Source organism: Protomyctophum parallelum (assembly GCF_964188405.1).
Source record: "Protomyctophum parallelum genome assembly, chromosome: 18".
Lineage (NCBI taxonomy): Eukaryota > Metazoa > Chordata > Actinopteri > Myctophiformes > Myctophidae > Protomyctophum > Protomyctophum parallelum.
Genome location: NC_139716.1, coordinates 4,194,713 through 4,219,150, shown reverse-complemented (window position 1 = coordinate 4,219,150; position 24,438 = coordinate 4,194,713).

The window sequence follows — 24,438 nt, the reverse complement described above, 5'->3', positions numbered from 1 at the left end:
AATACTATAGGGGGTGGGTGGCAGTTTGTGTTTTGGAAAACTGTTTTTCTTGTTGTTTCTTCACCAGAGCTGGTTCTATGTTAATGAAATAATGTAAAGAAATCCTCTTATTGGCTCTGCTGCAGTAACACTTATTCAATATTTTTAGACTGTACATATATTATCCAGAAATTCAGATACTCTATATTGGAAATAGATAGATTCATATTAAATATGAAGCTTAAAAAGCAATCTCACAGTTAGCAGTTTATTTCTAGAATGTTGCATAGAGCAATACCTGGGGGAGGAGTCAGAGAGGGGTGGATCACATGCAGCAGTTTCTTAGGTTGTGATTGGTTGCTGATGATTCAATTGTTCTCTTTGGCCAATCAACACCAAGCAGTTAGTGGTTCCACCTCAGACTCTCTAGTATAAGAAGAGTTTGTAGTTGTCAGTTCTCCACAACTCCTCCAGGATATCAATACTTTCTGATCTCATCTGACTGTGGACTCCAGGCTTGAAGCGAAGATGGACTCTCTCAATGCCACCTCAAACAATTCTGCTCAACAGGGAGGACCCAATGATCATCAAGACCTATGTAAGTTACTTATTGTGTCTATGGATATACAGCATGCCATAAGGATTTATTTTATCTAGTCATGTTTGTTTTCTATTTAATATTAGCATTGACTACCTGTTTTTGTGTATTTTCTAAAATATACAACTATTGTAGAATCAAATTATAAATGGATGCTAAATTGATAATTGGGTACATTCACGTACGTTCATACTAGTTTTTGCTATTTTTAAGGAATGCCTCTAAACAACATTTCCTTTGTCTTTGTTTCCAAATTCAGTGTTGCATCGTCAGTCTGGCTTCCCTGTTCTACCTGAGGTGAATGAACAAAAAAGCTTGGCTAAGCAAAAATGTCACTGCTGTGATCAGTGTGGTAAACGCTTCCCTACAATGCCCAGACTTAAAATACACCAGAGGATTCACACTGGAGAGAAACCCTATGGATGTGATCAGTGTGGACAACACTTCTCTCACATGTCCAGCCTTAAAAAACACCAGAGAATTCACACTGGAGAGAAACCCTATGGATGTGATCAGTGTGGACAACACTTCTCTACAATGGGAAATCTTAAAAAACACCAGATAATTCACACAGGAGAGAAACGCTATGGATGTGATCAGTGTGGGAAACACTTCTCTCACTTGGTAAACCTTAAAACACACCAGCGAATTCACACTGGAGAGAAACCCTATGGATGTGATGATTGTGGACAACACTTCTCTCAAATGGCCAGTCTTATTACACACCAGAGAATTCACACTGGAGAGAAACCCTATGGATGTGATCAGTGTGGAAAACACTTCTCTCACTTGGTAAGCCTTAAAACACACCAGAGGATTCACACTGGAGAGAAACCCTATGGATGTGGTCAGTGTGGACAACACTTCTCTCGAATGGCACACCTTAAACGCCACCAGAGATTTCACACTGGAGAGAAACCCTATGGATGTGTTCAGTGTGGACAACACTTCTCTCGAATGGGACACCTTAAAACACACCAGAGAATTCACACTGGAGAGAAACCCTATGGTTGTGAGCTGTGTGGACAACACTTCTCTCAAATGTCCAGCCTTAAAAGCCACCAGAGAACTCACACTGGAGAGAAACCCTATGGATGTGATCAGTGTGGAAAACACTTCTCTTTGAAGTCCAGCCTGAACAAACACCAGATAATTCACACAGGAGAGAAACCCAAATAATTGTGTGGAAAATATTTTTAGTAATTCAAATAATTTAGACTTTCAAAAGGTTGTACACATTGGATTTAAACTGTTGACTCTTGTGTTTGAATTTTACTAATTTGAGACACTGAAAATGTCCTGACCGCACACATATGAATTCACATCCTCTGTATGTTTTAACAATTGTTTAAGGATAAACTGTTTAAACGCATTACATGTATGCTGATACTAGATTAATTGGATGGCGATTAAACAAATGTCTGCACGTATAGATGAATTGCAAGTAAACTTAACATAAAATATGAACGGACTGTTATTTGTAGTACTACTCCTCATTCACTGAGTCAATAGTTTCCAGATAAATGACTAGGAAAGAACAGTATAGGTGTAGCCAGTTAGACCAAATGTAGGCTACTGTCTTCTGCCATGTTACAGATTCCCCAGATTGGTAGTAGTTTATATTTAGACGATTTTTGTCATGTCATTAAATGTTCGGATGAATTGAAAATGGATGACCCTGATGTAAACATTTGTTTTGTTTATTTTTCAGGTTTTTTGTATTGACCTGTACTTTTGTTGAACTGTACCCATTCTACAAACTGAATAAAATGTTGAATCAATCGTTTGTTTGGGCTTCATAAAAATATAGAATGCAATTATTGTTTGTGTTACTCAACAGTTATATGATGGATATTCAAAATGCTATTACGTTATGAAAGGTTCCTTTTTCTTCCTGTTTTGTTTCTCTTAGTATATAATTAAAATGTACAAGCTTGATCTATAGTCTATATTGACACATTATGTTAAACAAATCAACTAAAAAAATGGGGTCCTCACAAAAGTCTGAGTAGATAGTAGTTAAAATCCCCCAACATGTTTGAAAGTGAAACATCCATTTAAACATGCAGTCTTTGTAGTAGGCTAATATGTTCTTAAATACAGTAGAGTCCAGGCCTTATGTTCTTAACTATCCAGGTTTTTTTTATTTTCCTGAACTGACTAATGACCACATAATGTGGTCATTAGCAGGTGATCTATTCTATTTGATGATCAGCGTAATCTTCTTCTATTCTATCCAAAGCCAGACAACCATGTGATTAACACCTTTAATCTCCTCATTTTAGTATTCTGTAGGCTCATAGCAGAAATAATAATAACAATTCATATAATTTCTAAATAATAATAGGCCTAATGAAATTGTTGATGTATTTGTGATTAGTGTTAATTATTTGTTAGTTTTCTTGTAATTATTGTTATCATGTCATTTATAGGCAGTTATAGTGTATATACATGTGTAAGATGCAGAGAAACCAACAGACAGAGGATATTCACAACAATTCAGTCTTAAGTAAACTCCCAGATCTAAGAAGAACATGTAACTACAGTGTTTGTTCAGAGTAGAGTCTGAAAGCATTCTGTTTTAAATGTGCAGTTTAATAGATTACTCACCACATGGTATTTGGTGTCCCCACTGATTAAATCCTGGCTCAATCTCCTCATTAATCTCCTCATTTTAATGCATTGTCTATGATGAAAGCATCATCATTTAGCAAATTCACATTTGAACCCGGTGAAAGAATGCAGGTTTTCTTCATTATTTTGCATTCAAATTACTTTGAATGAAAGCTCAATCACAACCCATTTATACTAATTTCAGACTCCTGAGAGACCCACATTCCTTCAGATTAACTCTGCTGTTCTAACAATTCTGCACATAATACTGATACTATTTGCAATGTAATCCATGAACATTAAAGGTTTCGTCATTAATAAAGGTGTGATTTTGTCACCATTTGTGATCAGTGTGGACAACACTTCTCTAGAATGTCAAGCCTTAAAATCCACCAGAGATGCCATACTGGAGAGAAACCCTATAGATCTGATCAGTGTTGACAAGACTACTCTCAAATGTCCAACCTTAAAAGCCAACAGAAATCTCACACTGGAGAGAAACCCTATGGTTGTGATCATTGTGGACAACACTTCTCTCACATGTCAAGCCTTAAAAGCCAACAGAAATATCACACTGGAGAGAAACCCTATGGTTGTGATCATTGTGGACAACACTTCTCTCACATGTCAAGCCTTAAAAAAACACCAGCAAATTAAACCATATGGATGTGATCAATGTGGACAACACTTCTCTAGAATGTCCAGCCTTAAAATCAACCAGAGAGTTCACATTGGAGAGAAACCCTATGGATGTGATCAGTGTGGGAAACACTTCTCTCAGTCTTCAGGCCTTAAAAGTCAACAGAAATCTCACACTGGAGAGAAACCTTATGGATGTGATCAGTGTGGATAAAACCTCTCTACAATGGCACACCTTAAAAGCCACAAGAAAATTCACACTGGAGAGAAACCCTACGGATGTGATCAGTGTGGATACCACTTCTTCAGCAGAGCTGGTTCTATGTTACTGAAATAATGTAAAGAAATCCTCTTAATGTAAGTTGGATTTCCCAACTCAGTTGCTAGTGCAACAGATCTGTATACACATCATTCCGATGTGGGGGATAATCATGTTATTTGTAGCTCTGCTGAAACTCCTCAAGGAACATTAAAATGGTTTATACTTTGAATGAAAGCTCAATCACAACCCATTGATACTAATGTCACACTCCTGAGAGACCCACATTCATGAAACAATTATCCATAATGTATAAATTATGTGATGAGCAAGGGGTCTTTTTCGTGGAGGGCTCAGAATAGAATTTGGACTTAAACAGTTTATTATAAACACAGGGGTGACCAGGGGTTTGTTTCACACTGAAAACTGCTGCGTTGCTTTTTAATATTTTAGTATTCTGTAGGCTCATAGCAGAAAGAATAATAATAATTCATATCATTTCTAAATAATAATAGGCCTAATGAAATTGTTTATGTATTTGTGATGAGTGCCTCTATTTAGCTAATAAAAAACTGCTTCAGTTGTTAGTTTTCTTGTAATTATTGTTCTCATGTCATACCAGTAAAATCACATACAGTAGTTCAAACTCTTTCTTAGGCAGATTGAAAACTCAATAATTGGATCAAACCAGCATTCACTTTAAAATATAAATTGCAATACTGTGTCACTCAGGGCAGCTATAGTGTATATACGTGTGTAAGATGCAGAAAAAACAACAGACAGAGGATATTCACAACAATTCAGTCTTAAGTAAACTCCCAGATCTAAGGAGAACATGTAACTACAGTGTTTGTTCAGAGTAGAGTCTGAAAGCATTCGGTTTTAAATGTGCAGTTTAATAGATTACTCACCACATGGCATTTGGTGTCCCCACTGATTAAATCCTGGCTCAGCATCACGTTAGCCACGACACAGCCCAGTGACCACATGTCAAGGGCCTCTGTTAGCGGAAGGCCCAGGAATACTTCTGGTGCTCTGTGGGTTGTAAAAGAAAATTAAGTTTTACAATAACTACCATAATAACAATAAATACAATACAATAACTATCTCGTCAAATGCAGTCATTAAATGTTCTTTCACATGCTTTCAGAAAACACATACATTTAATGTATTTAGGATACATATACCATTCTGCACAGAATACAGTTTCAATTCACTTAAAGTATGCTTACAGTAAGCAGAGTTTCACTGGATAAAATTAGTCAGTTGAGAGAGCAAATCTATTAAATATAACGAACTACCTATTTATTAAGCTTACAATTACAAAAGTGTGAATCTGAACACTTTATTGTCAGACCATAAAAGTAAAATAAAGGTGAAACTCAGAGGTGAAAGAAGACAAAAATGATGTGGGAGAATAGGCTACAGACATGACGTTATGAATATTTCATTTTTATCTCACTTGAAGATATAAACTGATGATATATGACCCGACTCACACATTACACTGCAATACATACACAACAAGCATCATGTGATACTATAGGCTACTATACTACAATTCATTTTTTATCATTATTAGTTCCATTCATTTGCTGTACATATTCTTATAAGCATTCATATTTTGTCTTCTATGTGAGAGCATGTTCCTTTTATATAAAGTAAATCTGACTGATCATACAGTTGAATCAAATGAACAATCATATTTCACAATGTATTATTTAGAAACAGCTAAGTTAATTTAGTTTCAGATGAATAGCTCTTCATGTAACAGGGGCAAAATACCCCCCCCATCAACAACTCACACCTTGGTGAAGGGGTTACCTGATTGGTCAGAGAGGGCTCTAAGTACCCTGACTAGACTGCATATATAGTCATATTTTCTCCAGAGCAGATCATCTGAATCCAGAGGTGGAAGCAGCAGCATCTTTACTAAGTACCCTGACTAGACTGCATATAGGCTATAGTGTGGGGTCAGTGTTTTCTCCAGAGCAGATCATCTGAATCTACAGAAAGCAACAGGAGAAAGATCGAGGACTCAACAAACACACCATGACTACATTAATGACCAGGAGACAACAGGAGAGCAAAGGATTAAAACTCAAAGTAGGAGGTCTGAAAAAGCATCGCTTTGAACCATACCAGCGCTCTTCAAGGACAAGGTGAGGTTCAATGACCAAAGGAGAAAAAAACTACTTTTTACTACTGCAAACATTTTCACGCTCAACTGTGAGCATAACCATTTAGTATGGTCTCTGAGTCATCTATAGTAAATATATACTATCGATGTCTCTATTCTGTAAGTCAAAATGCTAATGATATGATGATATTTATACATTTTATTAGGTTCCAAGTGAGGATACATTGCTAAATGCTAAATGTGGATTCAAAATGTCTCTTTTGTCATATTCAGTTAAATAATCAGTGATAACAGATAGCCTATAAAGATTTCTGAAGCAACTGCTAGTTAACCTAAAAGTGGAGATATATCTCAAAGATGCCAATGGTATGCCATTAAGGATTGAGGAGAACTCTGGTTGATTCTTCTATTTTGTATCAAAATCCAATTGAGTCTAAATTCTCCGTCTGTCTCCTCTCTCTTTAGGTGGTTCCGTGGACAAAGCCATCGGACACTCCAGCATGTCCAGCTCTGAACCAGAGTGGGACACGTACGAGCCGGGCCTGTTCATCTCTGAAGACGTCCCGTCGCCAGCGGTCTACATTGACATCCTGACCACCAGCTCCCCCGTGCACTTTGACACAGAGTGGGGCACCGTCGAGCAGGACCTGTTCAAGTTTGTCATCGTCCCTTCCCCGGCGGTTTACGTTGAGATCCTGACCACCACGTACGCCCCCCAACAACACGCCATCGGGTCCTGCTCAGCCGTCCCTGATTCCCCAACGGCGAGGTTGGGGAAAGTGACCAAAGTGACCACCAGCTCCTCCTCCCAACACTCTGATGGTCCGGGGTTGGATTCAGAGAGTTGCATAGCCGAGCAGGACATGCTGGATGGAGGCCAGTACATCGTCACAAGCTTCATGGAGGAAGGGAGCTACGGGATGGTGGCCAAAGCCGTCAACACGCGTACATGTGACATGGTGGCCATCAAGATAATAAAGAAACGCAAGAATTACGACGAAGTGGCAGAACACGAGGTAAGGCATTGCTTTGGGGACTTTTCAAAACAATGTGTGTGCATCATTTGTTATATGACGCCGTGTCTAAATCTGTCTTCTTGTATTCCCAGATGGCCATGTTGCAGAAGCTGAGAGTCCTGGACCCTGACACGTGTGGAATAGTGAGATTTCACGACAGCTTCGTCCACAACGGATTGAGATGCATGGTGTTTGAGTCTCTGGATGTCGACCTCCTGGAATTTGTGAACGGGAGAGATACTCGTCTGTCCATGACGGAGATGAGACCCATCGTACAGCATGTATGAGTTTGAAATGAGAAGTTATGACAACAATATTGAGTTAAATGTCACAACTCGTTTGCTGCAGTGCACCTATTAATCATGCTCTTTATTCTCGTCTTGCAGCTTGCCGTTACACTCCAGGCCCTGAAGGGAATCGGTCTGATCCATGCAGACATCAAACTGGAGAACATCATGCTGGTGAACCAACGAGAACAACCCCTCAGAGTCAAAGTCATTGACTTTGGTCTGGCCGTTCCCGTCTCTGAGACCAAGCGACGGGCGATCAAGCCCATTCTGGAGTACAGAGCACCAGAAGTATTCCTGGGCCTCCCACTCACAGAGGTCCTTGACATGTGGTCACTGGGCTGTGTCGTGGCTAACGTGATGCTGAGCAAGGATTTAATCAGTGGGGACACCAAATACCATGTGGTGAGTAATCTATTAAACTGCACATTTATAACAGAATGCTTTCAGACTCTACTCTGAACAAACACTGTAGTTACATGTTCTTCTTCTGGGAGTTTACTTAAGACTGAATAGTTGTGAATATCCTCTGTTTGTTTGTTTTTCTGCAGCTTCAATCCATCTTCTCGATGCTTGGTATTCCAGCACAATCTCTCCTGGATGCTGGACTAAAAACCTGCAGCTATTTCATCACAGACAACAATATGTGGAGATTTAAGGTATGACTGCCCCACACACACACACTTGGTGTAATAACTTCCTCTCTTATATTCAAATATCCTTTCTCATATTCATTCAAATCACCGAAACTAACTTTGGCTTTTGTTTTGTTTTTAGGGGAAGAGTTTGAAGCAGAGGATGAAGACGAGGATGAGGATGATGAGAGCTCACTGGAAGAGGTGTTCGACTTCCTGCACGACGATGCAGACGAAACGTCTTGTGCCGTCTTCATGGATCTGTTGAAACGGATGCTTCACCTGGATCCAGAGGAGAGGATAACACCTGAGCAGGTGTTGGACCATCCCTTCATCACCACCAAGCCAAGTCCCACCTAGTCTCTCTCTCTCGAGACAGACGGTTGAATTCAATGGAAAAGAGGACACTGTTTTTATTTTTTACGATGGGTTCTCAGATTGCGTCCCACCAAACCACCTCGTATCAAGTCCACAAATAGTGTGGATCTTGAGGTGTTTTTTTTTTTTGTGAAACAATTTGAACGCACAACAGACTCAATGGATAGATTACACTCCACTGCTGTTGCACTGCATGGTACTGTGTCTGTTAAGAGACTGAATCTGTATCTGCTGCTGCAAATGTTCGACTCCTTGCAAAATAAACATTTCCAATTGTATTTATTATTCCCATGCACATTATGTATATTAGACATTTTATATTAGACATTGTGTTACGTCATGTTCACATCATTGGCTGCATTCCAACTGAGAGAAGAAATTAGCACAATACATTTTGTAAATAATTGTTCTATTGATATGTGTTTTAAGTTGTAAACATGGTTGAAATAAAAGTGTTACCTTGAAATACATGCTGTGTACGTTCTTAAATATCCAGGTTTTAAAACATTTTTATATTTTCCTGAACTGATCTATTCTATTTGATGATCAGCATCATCTTCTTCTATTCTATCCAAAGCCAGACAACCATGTGAACACCTTTAATCTCCTCATTTTAATGCATTGTCTATGATGAAAGCATCAGCCATCATCATTTAGCCAATTCACATTTGAACCCGGTGAAAGAATGCAGGTTTTCTTAATTATTTTGCATTCAAATTACTTTGAATGAAAGCTCAATCACAACCCATTGAAACTAATGTCACACTCCTGAGAGACCCACATTCCTTCAGACTAACTCTGCTGTTCACTGTGGACACATTACCATTCTGCACAGAATACTATTTCACAGTGAACCTGCTAATGACCACATTATGCATGACTGAACTGACTGAGACCATTTTAATGTTCATTGAGGAGTTTCAGCAGAGCTACAAATCACATGATTATCCCCCACATCGGAATGATGTGTATACAGATCTGTTGCACTAGCAACTGAGTTGTGAAATCCAACTTACAAAACCACAACAATAAAAGTACTACAGACAAAAAAACAATTAAATAATGTATAATGTGGCCCAGGCCGTAGCGTAACGGTCTGGGCACCGGACTGGTAATCCAGTCGCAGTGTGCCGCGGGTTCGACTCCCGGACCCGACACGGCCTTTACTGCATGTCATCCCCCCATCTCTCTCCCGTTTCCTGTCAGCCTACTGTCTGTCCCTTCAAAAATCAATAAAAGGCATAAGCCGCAAAAAAATATCTTTAAAAAAATAAATAATAAAAAAATAATGTATAATGTATAAATGATGTGGTGAGTAAGGGGTCTTTTTCGTGGAGGGCTCAGACTAGAATTTGGACTTAAACTGTTTTTCGTCTGTAGTAGCCTACACTTGTGCATTTGCTGTCAGAAAATGTATATATATATATATATACATTTTAGCTTGGGATAAGCTTTTGCATTAATTTTTGGATAATTGAGTATAGTATTTCTACACATTTTCAACAAATCTCATCATAATATAAGCTTTTTTATTTCAATAAAGTAATTATAAACACAGGGGTGACCAGGGGTTTGTTTCACACTGCAAACTGCTGCGTTGCTTTTTAATATTTTAGTATTTTGTAGGCTCATAGCAGAAAGAATAATACTAATTCATATAATTTCTAAATATGAATAGGCCTAATTAAAATGGTCTCAGTCAGTTCAGTCGTGCATAATGTGGTCATTAGCAGGTGATCTATTCTATTTGATGATCAGCATCATCTGTACCCATTCTACAAACTGAATAAAATGTTGAATCAATCGTTTGTTTGGGCTTCATAAAAATATAGAATGCAATTATTGTTTGTGTTACTCAACAGTTATATGATGGATATTCAAAATGCTATTACGTTATGAAAGGTTCCTTTTTCTTCCTGTTTTGTTTCTCTTAGTATATAATTAAAATGTACAAGCTTGATCTATAGTCTATATTGACACATTATGTTAAACAAATCAACTAAAAAAATGGGGTCCTCACAAAAGTCTGAGTAGATAGTAGTTAAAATCCCCCAACATGTTTGAAAGTGAAACATCCATTTAAACATGCAGTCTTTGTAGTAGGCTAATATGTTCTTAAATACAGTAGAGTCCAGGCCTTATGTTCTTAACTATCCAGGTTTTTTTTATTTTCCTGAACTGACTAATGACCACATAATGTGGTCATTAGCAGGTGATCTATTCTATTTGATGATCAGCGTAATCTTCTTCTATTCTATCCAAAGCCAGACAACCATGTGATTAACACCTTTAATCTCCTCATTTTAGTATTCTGTAGGCTCATAGCAGAAATAATAATAACAATTCATATAATTTCTAAATAATAATAGGCCTAATGAAATTGTTGATGTATTTGTGATTAGTGTTAATTATTTGTTAGTTTTCTTGTAATTATTGTTATCATGTCATTTATAGGCAGTTATAGTGTATATACATGTGTAAGATGCAGAGAAACCAACAGACAGAGGATATTCACAACAATTCAGTCTTAAGTAAACTCCCAGATCTAAGAAGAACATGTAACTACAGTGTTTGTTCAGAGTAGAGTCTGAAAGCATTCTGTTTTAAATGTGCAGTTTAATAGATTACTCACCACATGGTATTTGGTGTCCCCACTGATTAAATCCTGGCTCAATCTCCTCATTAATCTCCTCATTTTAATGCATTGTCTATGATGAAAGCATCATCATTTAGCAAATTCACATTTGAACCCGGTGAAAGAATGCAGGTTTTCTTCATTATTTTGCATTCAAATTACTTTGAATGAAAGCTCAATCACAACCCATTTATACTAATTTCAGACTCCTGAGAGACCCACATTCCTTCAGATTAACTCTGCTGTTCTAACAATTCTGCACATAATACTGATACTATTTGCAATGTAATCCATGAACATTAAAGGTTTCGTCATTAATAAAGGTGTGATTTTGTCACCATTTGTGATCAGTGTGGACAACACTTCTCTAGAATGTCAAGCCTTAAAATCCACCAGAGATGCCATACTGGAGAGAAACCCTATAGATCTGATCAGTGTTGACAAGACTACTCTCAAATGTCCAACCTTAAAAGCCAACAGAAATCTCACACTGGAGAGAAACCCTATGGTTGTGATCATTGTGGACAACACTTCTCTCACATGTCAAGCCTTAAAAGCCAACAGAAATATCACACTGGAGAGAAACCCTATGGTTGTGATCATTGTGGACAACACTTCTCTCACATGTCAAGCCTTAAAAAAACACCAGCAAATTAAACCATATGGATGTGATCAATGTGGACAACACTTCTCTAGAATGTCCAGCCTTAAAATCAACCAGAGAGTTCACATTGGAGAGAAACCCTATGGATGTGATCAGTGTGGGAAACACTTCTCTCAGTCTTCAGGCCTTAAAAGTCAACAGAAATCTCACACTGGAGAGAAACCTTATGGATGTGATCAGTGTGGATAAAACCTCTCTACAATGGCACACCTTAAAAGCCACAAGAAAATTCACACTGGAGAGAAACCCTACGGATGTGATCAGTGTGGATACCACTTCTTCAGCAGAGCTGGTTCTATGTTACTGAAATAATGTAAAGAAATCCTCTTAATGTAAGTTGGATTTCCCAACTCAGTTGCTAGTGCAACAGATCTGTATACACATCATTCCGATGTGGGGGATAATCATGTTATTTGTAGCTCTGCTGAAACTCCTCAAGGAACATTAAAATGGTTTATACTTTGAATGAAAGCTCAATCACAACCCATTGATACTAATGTCACACTCCTGAGAGACCCACATTCATGAAACAATTATCCATAATGTATAAATTATGTGATGAGCAAGGGGTCTTTTTCGTGGAGGGCTCAGAATAGAATTTGGACTTAAACAGTTTATTATAAACACAGGGGTGACCAGGGGTTTGTTTCACACTGAAAACTGCTGCGTTGCTTTTTAATATTTTAGTATTCTGTAGGCTCATAGCAGAAAGAATAATAATAATTCATATCATTTCTAAATAATAATAGGCCTAATGAAATTGTTTATGTATTTGTGATGAGTGCCTCTATTTAGCTAATAAAAAACTGCTTCAGTTGTTAGTTTTCTTGTAATTATTGTTCTCATGTCATACCAGTAAAATCACATACAGTAGTTCAAACTCTTTCTTAGGCAGATTGAAAACTCAATAATTGGATCAAACCAGCATTCACTTTAAAATATAAATTGCAATACTGTGTCACTCAGGGCAGCTATAGTGTATATACGTGTGTAAGATGCAGAAAAAACAACAGACAGAGGATATTCACAACAATTCAGTCTTAAGTAAACTCCCAGATCTAAGGAGAACATGTAACTACAGTGTTTGTTCAGAGTAGAGTCTGAAAGCATTCGGTTTTAAATGTGCAGTTTAATAGATTACTCACCACATGGCATTTGGTGTCCCCACTGATTAAATCCTGGCTCAGCATCACGTTAGCCACGACACAGCCCAGTGACCACATGTCAAGGGCCTCTGTTAGCGGAAGGCCCAGGAATACTTCTGGTGCTCTGTGGGTTGTAAAAGAAAATTAAGTTTTACAATAACTACCATAATAACAATAAATACAATACAATAACTATCTCGTCAAATGCAGTCATTAAATGTTCTTTCACATGCTTTCAGAAAACACATACATTTAATGTATTTAGGATACATATACCATTCTGCACAGAATACAGTTTCAATTCACTTAAAGTATGCTTACAGTAAGCAGAGTTTCACTGGATAAAATTAGTCAGTTGAGAGAGCAAATCTATTAAATATAACGAACTACCTATTTATTAAGCTTACAATTACAAAAGTGTGAATCTGAACACTTTATTGTCAGACCATAAAAGTAAAATAAAGGTGAAACTCAGAGGTGAAAGAAGACAAAAATGATGTGGGAGAATAGGCTACAGACATGACGTTATGAATATTTCATTTTTATCTCACTTGAAGATATAAACTGATGATATATGACCCGACTCACACATTACACTGCAATACATACACAACAAGCATCATGTGATACTATAGGCTACTATACTACAATTCATTTTTTATCATTATTAGTTCCATTCATTTGCTGTACATATTCTTATAAGCATTCATATTTTGTCTTCTATGTGAGAGCATGTTCCTTTTATATAAAGTAAATCTGACTGATCATACAGTTGAATCAAATGAACAATCATATTTCACAATGTATTATTTAGAAACAGCTAAGTTAATTTAGTTTCAGATGAATAGCTCTTCATGTAACAGGGGCAAAATACCCCCCCCATCAACAACTCACACCTTGGTGAAGGGGTTACCTGATTGGTCAGAGAGGGCTCTAAGTACCCTGACTAGACTGCATATATAGTCATATTTTCTCCAGAGCAGATCATCTGAATCCAGAGGTGGAAGCAGCAGCATCTTTACTAAGTACCCTGACTAGACTGCATATAGGCTATAGTGTGGGGTCAGTGTTTTCTCCAGAGCAGATCATCTGAATCTACAGAAAGCAACAGGAGAAAGATCGAGGACTCAACAAACACACCATGACTACATTAATGACCAGGAGACAACAGGAGAGCAAAGGATTAAAACTCAAAGTAGGAGGTCTGAAAAAGCATCGCTTTGAACCATACCAGCGCTCTTCAAGGACAAGGTGAGGTTCAATGACCAAAGGAGAAAAAAACTACTTTTTACTACTGCAAACATTTTCACGCTCAACTGTGAGCATAACCATTTAGTATGGTCTCTGAGTCATCTATAGTAAATATATACTATCGATGTCTCTATTCTGTAAGTCAAAATGCTAATGATATGATGATATTTATACATTTTATTAGGTTCCAAGTGAGGATACATTGCTAAATGCTAAATGTGGATTCAAAATGTCTCTTTTGTCATATTCAGTTAAATAATCAGTGATAACAGATAGCCTATAAAGATTTCTGAAGCAACTGCTAGTTAACCTAAAAGTGGAGATATATCTCAAAGATGCCAATGGTATGCCATTAAGGATTGAGGAGAACTCTGGTTGATTCTTCTATTTTGTATCAAAATCCAATTGAGTCTAAATTCTCCGTCTGTCTCCTCTCTCTTTAGGTGGTTCCGTGGACAAAGCCATCGGACACTCCAGCATGTCCAGCTCTGAACCAGAGTGGGACACGTACGAGCCGGGCCTGTTCATCTCTGAAGACGTCCCGTCGCCAGCGGTCTACATTGACATCCTGACCACCAGCTCCCCCGTGCACTTTGACACAGAGTGGGGCACCGTCGAGCAGGACCTGTTCAAGTTTGTCATCGTCCCTTCCCCGGCGGTTTACGTTGAGATCCTGACCACCACGTACGCCCCCCAACAACACGCCATCGGGTCCTGCTCAGCCGTCCCTGATTCCCCAACGGCGAGGTTGGGGAAAGTGACCAAAGTGACCACCAGCTCCTCCTCCCAACACTCTGATGGTCCGGGGTTGGATTCAGAGAGTTGCATAGCCGAGCAGGACATGCTGGATGGAGGCCAGTACATCGTCACAAGCTTCATGGAGGAAGGGAGCTACGGGATGGTGGCCAAAGCCGTCAACACGCGTACATGTGACATGGTGGCCATCAAGATAATAAAGAAACGCAAGAATTACGACGAAGTGGCAGAACACGAGGTAAGGCATTGCTTTGGGGACTTTTCAAAACAATGTGTGTGCATCATTTGTTATATGACGCCGTGTCTAAATCTGTCTTCTTGTATTCCCAGATGGCCATGTTGCAGAAGCTGAGAGTCCTGGACCCTGACACGTGTGGAATAGTGAGATTTCACGACAGCTTCGTCCACAACGGATTGAGATGCATGGTGTTTGAGTCTCTGGATGTCGACCTCCTGGAATTTGTGAACGGGAGAGATACTCGTCTGTCCATGACGGAGATGAGACCCATCGTACAGCATGTATGAGTTTGAAATGAGAAGTTATGACAACAATATTGAGTTAAATGTCACAACTCCTTTGCTGCAGTGCACCTATTAATCATGCTCTTTATTCTCGTCTTGCAGCTTGCCGTTACACTCCAGGCCCTGAAGGGAATCGGTCTGATCCATGCAGACATCAAACTGGAGAACATCATGCTGGTGAACCAACGAGAACAACCCCTCAGAGTCAAAGTCATTGACTTTGGTCTGGCCGTTCCCGTCTCTGAGACCAAGCGACGGGCGATCAAGCCCATTCTGGAGTACAGAGCACCAGAAGTATTCCTGGGCCTCCCACTCACAGAGGTCCTTGACATGTGGTCACTGGGCTGTGTCGTGGCTAACGTGATGCTGAGCAAGGATTTAATCAGTGGGGACACCAAATACCATGTGGTGAGTAATCTATTAAACTGCACATTTATAACAGAATGCTTTCAGACTCTACTCTGAACAAACACTGTAGTTACATGTTCTTCTTCTGGGAGTTTACTTAAGACTGAATAGTTGTGAATATCCTCTGTTTGTTTGTTTTTCTGCAGCTTCAATCCATCTTCTCGATGCTTGGTATTCCAGCACAATCTCTCCTGGATGCTGGACTAAAAACCTGCAGCTATTTCATCACAGACAACAATATGTGGAGATTTAAGGTATGACTGCCCCACACACACACACTTGGTGTAATAACTTCCTCTCTTATATTCAAATATCCTTTCTCATATTCATTCAAATCACCGAAACTAACTTTGGCTTTTGTTTTGTTTTTAGGGGAAGAGTTTGAAGCAGAGGATGAAGACGAGGATGAGGATGATGAGAGCTCACTGGAAGAGGTGTTCGACTTCCTGCACGACGATGCAGACGAAACGTCTTGTGCCGTCTTCATGGATCTGTTGAAACGGATGCTTCACCTGGATCCAGAGGAGAGGATAACACCTGAGCAGGTGTTGGACCATCCCTTCATCACCACCAAGCCAAGTCCCACCTAGTCTCTCTCTCTCGAGACAGACGGTTGAATTCAATGGAAAAGAGGACACTGTTTTTATTTTTTACGATGGGTTCTCAGATTGCGTCCCACCAAACCACCTCGTATCAAGTCCACAAATAGTGTGGATCTTGAGGTGTTTTTTTTTTTTGTGAAACAATTTGAACGCACAACAGACTCAATGGATAGATTACACTCCACTGCTGTTGCACTGCATGGTACTGTGTCTGTTAAGAGACTGAATCTGTATCTGCTGCTGCAAATGTTCGACTCCTTGCAAAATAAGCATTTCCAATTGTATTTATTATTCCCATGCACATTATGTATATTAGACATTTTATATTAGACATTGTGTTACGTCATGTTCACATCATTGGCTGCATTCCAACTGAGAGAAGAAATTAGCACAATACATTTTGTAAATAATTGTTCTATTGATATGTGTTTTAAGTTGTAAACATGGTTGAAATAAAAGTGTTACCTTGAAATACATGCTGTGTACGTTCTTAAATATCCAGGTTTTAAAACATTTTTATATTTTCCTGAACTGATCTATTCTATTTGATGATCAGCATCATCTTCTTCTATTCTATCCAAAGCCAGACAACCATGTGAACACCTTTAATCTCCTCATTTTAATGCATTGTCTATGATGAAAGCATCAGCCATCATCATTTAGCCAATTCACATTTGAACCCGGTGAAAGAATGCAGGTTTTCTTAATTATTTTGCATTCAAATTACTTTGAATGAAAGCTCAATCACAACCCATTGAAACTAATGTCACACTCCTGAGAGACCCACATTCCTTCAGACTAACTCTGCTGTTCACTGTGGACACATTACCATTCTGCACAGAATACTATTTCACAGTGAACCTGCTAATGACCACATTATGCATGACTGAACTGACTGAGACCATTTTAATGTTCATTGAGGAGTTTCAGCAGAGCTACAAATCACATGATTATCCCCCACATCGGAATGATGTGTATACAGATCTGTTGCACTAGCAACTGAGTTGTGAAATCCAACTTACAAAACCACAACAATAAAAGTACTACAGACAAAAAAACAATTAAATAATGTATAATGTGGCCCAGGCCGTAGCGTAACGGTCTGGGCACCGGACTGGTAATCCAGTCGCAGTGTGCCGCGGGTTCGACTCCCGGACCCGACACGGCCTTTACTGCATGTCATCCCCCCATCTCTCTCCCGTTTCCTGTCAGCCTACTGTCTGTCCCTTCAAAAATCAATAAAAGGCATAAGCCGCAAAAAAATATCTTTAAAAAAATAAATAATAAAAAAATAATGTATAATGTATAAATGATGTGGTGAGTAAGGGGTCTTTTTCGTGGAGGGCTCAGACTAGAATTTGGACTTAAACTGTTTTTCGTCTGTAGTAGCCTACACTTGTGCATTTGCTGTCAGAAAATGTATATATATATATATATATATATATATACATATACATTTTAGCTTGGGATAAGCTTTTGCATTAATTTTTGGATAATTGAGTATAGTATTTCTACACATTTTCAACAAATCTCATCATAATATAAGCTTTTTTATTTCAATAAAGTAATTATAAACACAGGGGTGACCAGGGGTTTGTTTCACACTGCAAACTGCTGCGTTGCTTTTTAATATTTTAGTATTTTGTAGGCTCATAGCAGAAAGAATAATACTAATTCATATAATTTCTAAATATGAATAGGCCTAATTAAAATGGTCTCAGTCAGTTCAGTCGTGCATAATGTGGTCATTAGCAGGTGATCTATTCTATTTGATGATCAGCATCATCTTCTTCTATTCTATCCAAAACCAGACAACCATGTGATTAACACCTTTAATCTCCTCATTTTAATGCATTGTCTATGATGAAAGCATCAGCCATCATCATTTAGCCAATTCACATTTGAACCCGGTGAAAATGTCTTCATTCTTTTGCATTCAAATTACTTTGAATGAAAGCTCAATCACAACCCATTGATACTAATGTCACACTCCTGAGAGACCCACATTCCTTCAGACTAACTCTGCTGTTCACTGTGGACACATTACCATTCTGCACAGAATACTATTTCACAATGAACCTGCTAATGACCACATTATGCCTGAACTGACTGAGACCATTTTAATGTTCCTTAAGGAGTTTCAGCAGAGCTACAAATCACATGAGTATCCCCCACATCGGAATGATGTGTATACAGATCTGTTGCACTAGCAACTGAAATCCAACTTACAAAACCACAAAAATAAAAGTACTACAGACGGAAAAACAATTATCCATAATGTATAAATGATGTGGTGAGTAAGGGGTCTTTTTCGTGGAGGAATCAGAATATAATTTGGACATAAACTGTTTTTTGTCTGTAGTACTCTGCTGTCAGAAAATGTCATATATATTGACACATATACATTTTAGCTTGGGATAAGATTTTGCAATAATTTTGGGATAATTGCTATAGTATAGTATTTTTATCATTATTAGTTCCATTCATTTGCTGTACATATTCTTATAAGCATTCATATTTTGTCTTCTATGTGAGAGCATCTTCCTTTTATATAAAGTAAATCTGACTGTGATCATACAGTTGAGTCAAATGAACAGTCATATTTCACAATGTATCATATTTCACAATGTATTATTTAGAAACAGCTAAGTTAATTTAGTTTCATATGAATAGCTCTTTCATGGAACACCTGAGCAGGTGTTGGACCATCCCTTCATCACCACCAAGCCAAGTCCCACCTAGTCTCTCTCTCTCGAGACAGACGGTTGAATTCAATGGAAAAGAGGACACTGTTTTTATTTTTTACGATGGGTTCTCAGATTGCGTCCCACCAAACCACCTCGTATCAAGTCCACAAATAGTGTGGATCTTGAGGTGGTTTTTTTTTTTGTGAAACAATTTGAACGCACAACAGACTCAATGGATAGATTACACTCCACTGCTGTTGCACTGCATGGTACTGTGTCTGTTAAGAGACTGAATCTGTATCTGCTGCTGCAAATGTTCGACTCCTTGCAAAATAAACATTTCCAATTGTATTTATTATTCCCATGCACATTATGTATATTAGACATTTTATATTAGACATTGTGTTACGTCATGTTCACATCATTGGCTGCATTCCAACTGAGAGAAGAAATTAGCACAATACATTTTGTAAATAATTGTTCTATTGATATGTGTTTTAAGTTGTAAACATGGTTGAAATAAAAGTGTTACCTTGAAATACATGCTGTGTACGTTCTTAAATATCCAGGTTTTAAAACATTTTTATATTTTCCTGAACTGATCTATTCTATTTGATGATCAGCATCATCTTCTTCTATTCTATCCAAAGCCAGACAACCATGTGAACACCTTTAATCTCCTCATTTTAATGCATTGTCTATGATGAAAGCATCAGCCATCATCATTTAGCCAATTCACATTTGAACCCGGTGAAAGAATGCAGGTTTTCTTAATTATTTTGCATTCAAATTACTTTGAATGAAAGCTCAATCACAACCCATTGAAACTAATGTCACACTCCTGAGAGACCCACATTCCTTCAGACTAACTCTGCTGTTCACTGTGGACACATTACCATTCTGCACAGAATACTATTTCACAGTGAACCTGCTAATGACCACATTATGCATGACTGAACTGACTGAGACCATTTTAATGTTCATTGAGGAGTTTCAGCAGAGCTACAAATCACATGATTATCCCCCACATCGGAATGATGTGTATACAGATCTGTTGCACTAGCAACTGAGTTGTGAAATCCAACTTACAAAACCACAACAATAAAAGTACTACAGACAAAAAAACAATTAAATAATGTATAATGTGGCCCAGGCCGTAGCGTAACGGTCTGGGCACCGGACTGGTAATCCAGTCGCAGTGTGCCGCGGGTTCGACTCCCGGACCCGACACGGCCTTTACTGCATGTCATCCCCCCATCTCTCTCCCGTTTCCTGTCAGCCTACTGTCTGTCCCTTCAAAAATCAATAAAAGGCATAAGCCGCAAAAAAATATCTTTAAAAAAATAAATAATAAAAAAATAATGTATAATGTATAAATGATGTGGTGAGTAAGGGGTCTTTTTCGTGGAGGGCTCAGACTAGAATTTGGACTTAAACTGTTTTTCGTCTGTAGTAGCCTACACTTGTGCATTTGCTGTCAGAAAATGTATATATATATATATATATATATATATACATATACATTTTAGCTTGGGATAAGCTTTTGCATTAATTTTTGGATAATTGAGTATAGTATTTCTACACATTTTCAACAAATCTCATCATAATATAAGCTTTTTTATTTCAATAAAGTAATTATAAACACAGGGGTGACCAGGGGTTTGTTTCACACTGCAAACTGCTGCGTTGCTTTTTAATATTTTAGTATTTTGTAGGCTCATAGCAGAAAGAATAATACTAATTCATATAATTTCTAAATATGAATAGGCCTAATTAAAATGGTCTCAGTCAGTTCAGTCGTGCATAATGTGGTCATTAGCAGGTGATCTATTCTATTTGATGATCAGCATCATCTTCTTCTATTCTATCCAAAACCAGACAACCATGTGATTAACACCTTTAATCTCCTCATTTTAATGCATTGTCTATGATGAAAGCATCAGCCATCATCATTTAGCCAATTCACATTTGAACCCGGTGAAAATGTCTTCATTCTTTTGCATTCAAATTACTTTGAATGAAAGCTCAATCACAACCCATTGATACTAATGTCACACTCCTGAGAGACCCACATTCCTTCAGACTAACTCTGCTGTTCACTGTGGACACATTACCATTCTGCACAGAATACTATTTCACAATGAACCTGCTAATGACCACATTATGCCTGAACTGACTGAGACCATTTTAATGTTCCTTAAGGAGTTTCAGCAGAGCTACAAATCACATGAGTATCCCCCACATCGGAATGATGTGTATACAGATCTGTTGCACTAGCAACTGAAATCCAACTTACAAAACCACAAAAATAAAAGTACTACAGACGGAAAAACAATTATCCATAATGTATAAATGATGTGGTGAGTAAGGGGTCTTTTTCGTGGAGGAATCAGAATATAATTTGGACATAAACTGTTTTTTGTCTGTAGTACTCTGCTGTCAGAAAATGTCATATATATTGACACATATACATTTTAGCTTGGGATAAGATTTTGCAATAATTTTGGGATAATTGCTATAGTATAGTATTTTTATCATTATTAGTTCCATTCATTTGCTGTACATATTCTTATAAGCATTCATATTTTGTCTTCTATGTGAGAGCATCTTCCTTTTATATAAAGTAAATCTGACTGTGATCATACAGTTGAGTCAAATGAACAGTCATATTTCACAATGTATCATATTTCACAATGTATTATTTAGAAACAGCTAAGTTAATTTAGTTTCATATGAATAGCTCTTTCATGGAACACCTGAGCAGGTGTTGGACCATCCCTTCATCACCACCAAGCCAAGTCCCACCTAGTCTCTCTCTCTCGAGACAGACGGTTGAATTCAATGGAAAAGAGGACACTGTTTTTATTTTTTACGATGGGTTCTCAGATTGCGTCCCACCAAACCACCTCGTATCAAGTCCACAAATAGTGTGGATCTTGAGGTGGTTTTTTTTTTTGTGAAACAATTTGAACGCACAACAGACTCAATGGATAGATTACACTCCACTGCTGTTGCACTGCATGGTACTGTGTCTGTTAAGAGACTGAATCTGTATCTGCTGCTGCAAATGTTCGACTCCTTGCAAAATAAACATTTCCAATTGTATTTATTATTCCCATGCACATTATGTATATTAGACATTTTATATTAGACATTGTGTTACGTCATGTTCACATCATTGGCTGCATTCCAACTGAGAGAAGAAATTAGCACAATACATTTTGTAAATAATTGTTCTATTGATATGTGTTTTAAGTTGTAAACATGGTTGAAATAAAAGTGTTACCTTGAAATACATGCTGTGTACGTTCTTAAATATCCAGGTTTTAAAACATTTTTATATTTTCCTGAACTGATCTATTCTATTTGATGATCAGCATCATCTTCTTCTATTCTATCCAAAGCCAGACAACCATGTGAACACCTTTAATCTCCTCATTTTAATGCATTGTCTATGATGAAAGCATCAGCCATCATCATTTAGCCAATTCACATTTGAACCCGGTGAAAGAATGCAGGTTTTCTTAATTATTTTGCATTCAAATTACTTTGAATGAAAGCTCAATCACAACCCATTGAAACTAATGTCACACTCCTGAGAGACCCACATTCCTTCAGACTAACTCTGCTGTTCACTGTGGACACATTACCATTCTGCACAGAATACTATTTCACAGTGAACCTGCTAATGACCACATTATGCATGACTGAACTGACTGAGACCATTTTAATGTTCATTGAGGAGTTTCAGCAGAGCTACAAATCACATGATTATCCCCCACATCGGAATGATGTGTATACAGATCTGTTGCACTAGCAACTGAGTTGTGAAATCCAACTTACAAAACCACAACAATAAAAGTACTACAGACAAAAAAACAATTAAATAATGTATAATGTGGCCCAGGCCGTAGCGTAACGGTCTGGGCACCGGACTGGTAATCCAGTCGCAGTGTGCCGCGGGTTCGACTCCCGGACCCGACACGGCCTTTACTGCATGTCATCCCCCCATCTCTCTCCCGTTTCCTGTCAGCCTACTGTCTGTCCCTTCAAAAATCAATAAAAGGCATAAGCCGCAAAAAAATATCTTTAAAAAAATAAATAATAAAAAAATAATGTATAATGTATAAATGATGTGGTGAGTAAGGGGTCTTTTTCGTGGAGGGCTCAGACTAGAATTTGGACTTAAACTGTTTTTCGTCTGTAGTAGCCTACACTTGTGCATTTGCTGTCAGAAAATGTATATATATATATATATATATATATATATACATATACATTTTAGCTTGGGATAAGCTTTTGCATTAATTTTTGGATAATTGAGTATAGTATTTCTACACATTTTCAACAAATCTCATCATAATATAAGCTTTTTTATTTCAATAAAGTAATTATAAACACAGGGGTGACCAGGGGTTTGTTTCACACTGCAAACTGCTGCGTTGCTTTTTAATATTTTAGTATTTTGTAGGCTCATAGCAGAAAGAATAATACTAATTCATATAATTTCTAAATATGAATAGGCCTAATTAAAATGGTCTCAGTCAGTTCAGTCGTGCATAATGTGGTCATTAGCAGGTGATCTATTCTATTTGATGATCAGCATCATCTTCTTCTATTCTATCCAAAACCAGACAACCATGTGATTAACACCTTTAATCTCCTCATTTTAATGCATTGTCTATGATGAAAGCATCAGCCATCATCATTTAGCCAATTCACATTTGAACCCGGTGAAAATGTCTTCATTCTTTTGCATTCAAATTACTTTGAATGAAAGCTCAATCACAACCCATTGATACTAATGTCACACTCCTGAGAGACCCACATTCCTTCAGACTAACTCTGCTGTTCACTGTGGACACATTACCATTCTGCACAGAATACTATTTCACAATGAACCTGCTAATGACCACATTATGCCTGAACTGACTGAGACCATTTTAATGTTCCTTAAGGAGTTTCAGCAGAGCTACAAATCACATGAGTATCCCCCACATCGGAATGATGTGTATACAGATCTGTTGCACTAGCAACTGAAATCCAACTTACAAAACCACAAAAATAAAAGTACTACAGACGGAAAAACAATTATCCATAATGTATAAATGATGTGGTGAGTAAGGGGTCTTTTTCGTGGAGGAATCAGAATATAATTTGGACATAAACTGTTTTTTGTCTGTAGTACTCTGCTGTCAGAAAATGTCATATATATTGACACATA